The sequence below is a fragment of the Neltuma alba genome, unplaced genomic scaffold (assembly GCF_004799145.2).
Source record: "Neltuma alba isolate B1F8T4 unplaced genomic scaffold, ASM479914v2 tig00013552_pilon, whole genome shotgun sequence".
NCBI classification, from domain to species: Eukaryota; Viridiplantae; Streptophyta; class Magnoliopsida; order Fabales; family Fabaceae; genus Neltuma; species Neltuma alba.
In genome coordinates, this window is record NW_021637758.1 from 9,756 (window position 1) to 18,342 (window position 8,587).

Sequence of the window (8,587 nt, forward strand, 5' to 3'; positions counted from 1 at the left end):
TGACAACACTTATTTATTATAAATAACCAACTTAACTTACTTCCTTAATTTCCTCAAATAAGTCAATTGGGTCTTATAATTAGGACCGGAGGAGTAATATACCAGTTTTATAACTGCCCAGCGAATTTGGAAATATCTACACTAATTTATTTTAAATTAATGTTTTCCGTAACTGTCCATTCAATTTGTGCGTAAATTCAGCCATTTCTTAATTGTTTTTGAAATTATGTGAACCCGCATTCACAATTTAATAAATAATACTCCTCCAATCCTTAATATAAGACCCATTTAACTAATTTGATTAGATTAAGGAAGTTAGGTAAATTAGTTAATTATAAGAAATATGACACGTTTTTCTTAAAATACCATAATCATATTTCTTAATACCACATCTTCCTCTTCTACTTGATTATGGTTGAAGAAGTATCCATAGGGGTAATTTAGAGAAAATTGATAAATATGAGAAATGGGTCTTATATTTAGGATCAAAACCAACTCATCAATTGGGTCCTATATTAAGGACCCGAGGAGTATATCCCTAATTCTATGACTATAACTGCCAACTGAATTTGAAAATATCTTTACTAATTAATTTTGTGAATATATTAGAAATTAAATTTTTGTGTTATGCGATGAGTTTTTCTTGTGCTGGAAATTTAAAATTCGAAAATTGGCCAGAAGAAAGGATTTTAATTTATTAACATATTTTAATTAAAATTATATAAACCATTAGCGGAATGTTGGTCGCTCCTCTTCATTGCTTTCTGAGATCGAGGGTATGCCTGAACCAAGAAGCTTCATTCGATTCCTCAAAACTTCTCCTGTGCTCACTGCTTAACATCGCGAGCAGAACTTCTTCGTCTTCTAGCGGCGTCCTTCATCCCCGGTCAGTTCTTCTCGATTCCTTTCTTCTTTCTTCATCTATTGGAATGTTTTCTCTCAGATTAAAGCCCCCATCATCTCCTTCTTTGATTTCCAGCGTAATTTGTTGTGTATGTTGACTTCTGAGTCCTGACTATGCTCTTTGCCCCCAAATGATGCAGTTAAATGTGAAGCTCGGCTTGAAGATGGAGCACTTGTATCAAAATCTGATGGAGTGGAGTTTAGGGTGAAAGAGGGTTAGCATTTACGTATTTGTTTATGTTTTCTCTTAAACTTGCTTGTGCTGATAATCTGATATTAGTGTTTGTTGTGAAATGGGTTACTTTTTTTCGGCGTTTGCAAAGGCTATGAAAACCATGAAGAAGGGAGAGAAACAACACTCGTCGTCTTCGGGTGCTTCTCTAGCCCACAGGTTTTACGTTGTTCTGTCCTCCCCCCCCCCCCCCCCAAACAAAAAAAAAAAAGATTTTGTTTCGTTTCTTTTGCTCCCTCTTCTCCTCTCATCGTTGTTGTTGTTTTTCTTGTTGCAAGTGTTGTTCTGATTTGGGTGAGTAACGCCACTCATCGCAAGCTACAGAGTAGAATTCTGGGTTCTTGTGAGATTGCTCTTCTCTTTCCTACTTTTCCTTTCTAGTGTGACTTGAGAGATCTAGTTTTTGTGAAAAGAAAAAAACCACTAAATATAATATTTGAAATTGATTTTCATCATCCAAGAGCTGTGAGTACCCATCTATGCTTAATGGCTTTGGGTGAGCAGGGAAATGGGCAGAGGGGCGAATTGGCCTCGTGAAAGTCATAGTTGTTTCACAAAATAGGTGCCAGATGGTTATTACTACGCTTAGTTCAAGCTGTGGTAGATTGGGTTGAGATGTCAATGACAATGATTTAGGAAGATGGCAGTGAAGCTGATCGCATGTGTGAATAGGGGAGGTTTAGAAGGATATAGACCAAAACCAATCAGAAGCAGCAATGACAAAGGAAAAGGTTTAAAAAATGAGAGCACACCATCATACCTAAATGGTTCTTGGTTGCTTGAACCATTAGAGATTTAAGATTAGAGAGACAGGCATTGTTACCATAAAGCTTGGCTCTAACCCAGGGATAAAAGAGAGCTTTACAGAGAAAAGACAGGAGGCAAAATAGAGAATATTTTGAATATGAATTGTCTTACTCGTCCTTCAGCATGTATAACATTTAATACGAGAGAGAGACTAAATGTAAACTGGGTAATACGATAACACGGTTAATGATATTATGAGACACAACAAAAAGAAAATACCTGCAAAGAATAATTTTTAGGTTCTCCAAACACGGATGAAAATTTTGTAGAAAGCAGGGCTCTTTTGGATTACTCAAAATTGTATGAGGGTGTAGATGTAGTTAAACCAAGGGTGTAGATGTAGTTAAACCAAGTTATATGTGATTGCCTGAATTTCATTTGTTGCTACTGACAGGCAATAGGGTCAAGGTGCGTCTACTCATCATCTGTACAATTGTTTGCTTCATATTTCCCATGTAAAAAATGCTTCTCTTAGGTAGTTTTATGCTTGTGTTCTAAGTTTAAACATTTGTAAATTGTAAATAAAATTAGTGAGCACATCCTGGAGGAACTTCACTGTGATTGAGCTTCAGATGCAGCAATGAAGGGTATTATTGGACTATGTAGTGGTGCCCCTGGTAGTCTGTTCTATGCTTATGATAAGAACTCTATCTTTCAGGCTTTCACCCTCTTATGAGTGCATCCTTTTGTTTTCAGATTTAACTGCTAATCTATACTACTTTTGGATGTGATAATTCTAGGTCTCTGTTAATAATGAGGGTCGAGATGTGTGGAAAGTATATCTCGACATGGAAGAATATGCAGCTGCTTGGGACTGGAGGATTGGGCCCGATTGGAGGAGCCATATGGAATTATATTCTTAATTATTGACTGTTCTTGATTCATCATTGCCTCAATGGCCAGCATATTCTTCACATATCCACTTTAAAGTCACGTCATTTTGGAAAATTATGGTATGTTAGATTGGTGTTATCTTCATTTAGTATGTTTTTATTTTATTTTCTTTTGTCTGCAAATTGGATGGATCTATGGCTTTGTTTTAGAAGATATCTTGACAGGGTTTAGGATGCATGGCAGAGGATGGAAATGAGTGAGCATTTGCTATTTGAGTTAATTAACTGGATGCTTCTCATTTTTATCTGATATTTCATTCTTATTGTGATTGAAGCTGTCTCAAAGATCAAGAAGGGTTGACGTGACTATTTGGAGGAAGGAGCATGGGATGTTATACATGCTATAGAGAGATAAACTCTCTTTGGAACTTTTGACAGTCCCTTTTTTTCTACCTTCATTTAATTTTATTTGTAATTGTGTGCATGATATTTTCTATTACTGTTCAGATTCAAATTTATTTACTAGTTAGTTTGCTAGATTCGTTCCCTAGTTTTCAGGGACTGTTTTCCTGCTCTGTATCAATTTGTTCCTTATTGAGAAAGTTGTACAAGTCTCATCATAACGGGACGCGTGTTTACTTTCTTGCTTAGTGAAAATAATTCTCAAACTTTTAAAGTGCAAATCCATATTTAAAAATAAATCTAAACATTTAAGAAATATTATGTGATATGTTCTGAATAAACTCATCATTGGTTTTGTGCATAAATATAATAAAATTAAAGGCATGTCAATATAAAGATATATAATACAATTTATTTAAAAAAAAAAAGTGAACCGCATGGGTCAATAACAGGCACAGGAGAAAGACATATATTCACTTTCTTATTTAGTAAAAATAACTCCTAAGCTTTTAAGACAGAACCATGATAGAGAAACACTTAAAATTATGAAAATAAGACATATTTGCTATATATGATATGTTCTAAATAAATTTATCATTAATTTTATACATTAACATAAAAAAGTAAATTAATAGTAAGCTAAAATATAAATAATTTAATTTATTTAAATGGGTGAAAGTTGCACGGGTCTGAAAGTAGGCATTATAATGGGACATTACTTTCTCACTTAGTGAAAATAATTCATAAAATTTCAAACCACATATCCTTACTTAAAAAAACTTCAAACATTCTTAAAATGATAAATATTTGTTATATCTATTATGTTTTGAATAAATTGATTATTGATTTTATTTATAAATATAAAAATGAAATCAAGAGCAAGTGAATATATAAATAATATAATTTATTAAAAATAGATAAACACATTGATCCTAAAATAAACATCAAGGATATATGTTTACTTTTTCACTTAGTGAAAACAATTCCAAACTTTTTAAGCACAAAGACAAACTTAAAAAAAATTCTAAAAGTTCTTTAAATTAGAAATGCTTGTTAATATGAGATATGTTTTGAATAAATTCCTCATTAATTTCATGCATAAATATAAAAATGATATTAATAGAAATACAAGGAATAAATAGTTAAATTTTATTAAGAAATTAAAAACTGTAAAGAGCTAGCATCTCAAAAGGACATGTGTTCACTTAAAATCAATAAGAAGCCCGTATATAAATAATAAAATTTATTAAAAATATTGAAAACAGCATAGGTCCAAGAGGCATCAGAGAGGGATACATGTTCGTTTTCTCACTGACTAAAAACAATTCCTGAACATTTGAAACGCATGTTTTCTAATTAAAAATTTTTGTTTGAACATTCTTAAGATAAGAAATATTTGCTCTATATCATATATTTTACATAAATTCATTGTTGGTTTCATACATGAATATGAAAATAAGATAAATAACGAGTCAAGATATAAATAATGTAATTTATTAAAAAAATTGAAAATACACAAATACAAGACCTGCTTGTATGTCCTGCGGAAGCAAATAATGTAAGGAGAATTAGATAGGAGGACCAATAGGGAGTGATATTTATAGAAGAGAATCATAAAAATTAAAATTATTTGAAAGTACCAGATATTCAAATATAAATTTAAAAATATCATATTGTCACTATCCAAACCCCTTACATTTTTTCCTATATTTCTTCCTATATTTTATTTTTAAAACTAATACGAATTAATAAGTTTTACTAAATTAAACTTGATGTTTTTTAAAGTTTACAACTTGCGTAAAAAGCAATTGAAAAAATATGCAAACATTGTTTTATGATGTAAAAATTAAAATTTTATTTTCTTCATAAGAAAATTAAAATTTTACTTTTAAAACCATAACAGATTTTAATTGAAAATAAAAGTTATATAATTTTATTAAAATTTATACTATTATATAATTTATTATATACACAGTTTTAAGAAATTGTAAAAAAAATCGTATAATTTATTTTTTATTTTATAAGAAATTTATATCAAATTTAAGAATAAAAAAAATTCATTTGATGATAAGAAATTTAAAGATTCAGATAATATCTTATAATTTTACAAGAACCCACCGCAAAATCATTTAACAAAAGCCGCCTAATTATATGATATATTAATATAAATAAAATAAAAAATATAAGAGGAAGTATATTTCACTTTAAAAAATTACAATAAGGGATATACCCTAAAAAATAATTTTTTTAAATAAAATAATTTTAAATATGTTAAATTTTCTACCTAGTATTTTAGTAATTAGTAGATTAAGATGTTAAAAAAGCATCATTCTCCACCCAAAAAAAACCTTATTATCATTTGTTTGTATTGTGATTTATTATAGGATTTATTTCTGGTCAAAACAAATTACAGGATTTATTGAAATTTTGTATTAACAATATTTTTGGATTACGATTAATAAAGGCAATTGTGGTTATAAATTTTACATAAAATTATAAAATATCATCTAAATTGTTTAAACTTCTTAACATTGCACGAATTGTTTTGTCTCTAAGTCTTATATAAATTTCTTGTAAAATAAAAAAGTTAAATTATTCAAATTTTCTTTGAATTTTTTAAAACTGTGTACATAATAAATTATGTAAAAATATAAATTTTAATAAAATTATATAAATTTTTATTTTTAATTGAAATTTGTGATCATTTTAAAAAGAAAATTTTTTATAAAGAAAATAAAACTTTAATTTTTACTTAACTAAACAATGTTTGCGTATTTTTTAGTTGATTTTTACGTAGGTTGTAAATTTTGATAGAAATTCATTATTAATTCATATTAGTTTTAAAATCAAAATGCAAGAAAAAATATGAGCTTTGGATAGAGACGATATGATATTTTTAAATTTATATTTGAATATTTGGTCCTTTAAAACAATTTTAATTTTGGAAAAATTACATATAGGTCCCACACAAGACAATTAATTCATAAAAGTCCCTAGAAATTCCAAAATGATTCCTAAGTCCCCAGGGACCTATGTGTAATACATTGAAATTATGAAATTACCTATTTACTCTCATTAATTTTATTGCAGTAATTTATTTACAAACTCAATAGTGGCTGTTGAGAACCCGAGGAGAAGTTGTTAACAACCTCGGCGGTGTCCCTGACAACTCACTCTGTAGGATACCAAGGGTACTACCGAGGTTGTTAACCACTTCTTCTCGGGTTGTCAACAGCCGCTGTTGAGGTTGTAAATGAATGGGGGTAAATAGGTAATTTCACAATTACAATTTATTACACACAGGTCCCTGGGGACTTGGGAGTTATTTTGGGATTTTGAGGGACTTTTTGTAAATTAATTGTCTTGTGTGGGAGCTGAGTGTAATTTTCTCTTTAATTTTTATGATCATCTCCCACTTCTCATTAGTCCTTCTCTCTAATTCTCCCAATAATGTAATTTATACTATAATATTTATGTTAGTATGAGTTGCATATACAATGATCAGTTGTTTTTGCAGTCTTTTTGAATGACTAACAAACACATTTGTCTTAGTAGCAGTTTCACCTAAGAGGGGAGTGAATTGAGTGATATATAAAAAATTGACTTAATAAAATAAATAACCAATTAAAGCGATGGAGACAAGTTTCGAAAGATTTCACCGAGGATGAACAAACGAAGAACGACACATGAGATTATACTGATTTGGTCTCAACCACTTGACCTACATCCAGTTCTCAGAGCGCCTCTGAGTTTTCCACTCACAATCAACAGGCTCTTAATGTCACAATACAACAATTGAGTCACTCTCAATCACTCCCTCTTACTTCTTGTAAAGTTACAAACCCCTCAAGAATCCTAGATTCTTAAGTTGCTCATTGAAGGTAGAAAACGATTTATGGATTCTCTCTCAAGAGTATCTGGGATAAACACTGAAGCTCAGGTACAAAAAAAACAAAGTAATGAATGTAGAGATTAATTTCGTCAGTTGGTAGCTCGATGTATTCACTACTTCATTCAATGCTCTTCGTGCAATTTATAGTTAGAGATCTTCAATTTTTGTTAGACACAAGAGCTTGTAGTCATTGGGATATCGTTTGCGTGTACTCAATAGTTACAACAGTTGTTTGTAATAAATGCTTCTGACACAGGTAGCTTGAGCCTATAAAATGTATCCGTTGAGCATCATAACCTATAGGAAATGTCTCAATACAAAGATAAGTTTTCTTCTCAAGTGAATATGAGTGAATAACATAATAAATGATGATCCTTTGATTTAATACAGGAAATGGAAATCATAAAATCACAGATCAAATAATCAGAGAGTCAAATTATCGAAGTCCTGAATGATAAACCCTTGATCGATTAAGTTATCGATTAATAGAGGGGATATCAGACTTAAAAAATGAAGTCGTTTATCGATGTTATTACAGATCATTTATTTATGGAACATGTGATCGATAAATGGTGAAATAAAGTCAACAAGAAAATATTTCTGAAATTCGTTAAAAAGCTTGTAAATTCAATTAGGAACCTTCTCTATTTTTCATAAGAGTATAAAATCTTTAATGAAGGCTGAGAAAAGCTTAAAGATAGTTATATCATATTTTCTGAGAAATATCGTCAAGAACAATTTCAAGAAGTATATCTGAACTTTATAGAACAGATTATCGATAATTCACTTTATCCAACAACTTATCGATAATTGTAGAAAATAATTTTAAGCACATTAATATGAGATGTTATCGATAAAGACTTGATCGAACAAGTTATCCCAAAAGCAATTTAGGAGGACTTAGACTGATATGACAGAAAAACATGACGTTGATCAATTAAATGATCGAGAATTAAATTATCGATTAAGTGATCGATTACTGTCAGAGAAAACTATTCTAAAAAACTTAGACTGATTCAGATAGAAAACCGTGAGATTAATCAATTAAGTGATCAATAATTTAATTATTGATCAAGTGATCGATTATTGACCAAGAGGCATTTGAACTGAGTAAAATAGAGAGGGACTTGATTGAATAACTGATCGATCAACCAAAGAAGTTTTGTCAAATAATTTTAGAACTGGTTATCAATAAATGCATGATCGATAAGATGATTAATAAACCATAAAGTATTTCAAACAGTATATGAGTTGAAGAGACTTACCAGTTATCTGAAACATGATCAATAACCTCTTAATCGATAAAGTGATCAATTAATCCCTTGTTAATAGTGAGAACAATTATCCACTTAACTTGATATCTTAACGAACATTGGAATTATCGATCAAGTGATTGATAATTTCTTGGTAGTACTTAAATTAAAAATTTTACCAAAGTTCGAACAGGTGATCGAATAATATATTTATCTATCAGGTTATCTAGCACAGTAATGATCCATCATGTTATCGATAAACACT

At 30.0% G+C, this 8,587-nt stretch overlaps 1 long non-coding RNA gene across 2 annotated transcripts; it reads left to right on the forward strand.

The window, feature by feature from the left end:
• The first annotated feature begins 764 nt into the window (after nt 1-764).
• On the forward strand, nt 765-3,377 carry LOC114738169 (uncharacterized). 2 transcript variants are annotated; one of them, XR_003739497.1, is made up of 5 exons: nt 765-886; nt 1,044-1,118; nt 1,227-1,294; nt 2,683-2,895; nt 3,111-3,377. It is a non-coding gene; the product is annotated as an uncharacterized LOC114738169 (long non-coding RNA). The 2 variants fall into 2 exon arrangements; XR_003739496.1 differs by lacking the exon at nt 3,111-3,377 and having other exon boundaries at nt 2,683-2,920.
• Nucleotides 3,378-8,587: the final 5,210 nt, after the last annotated feature.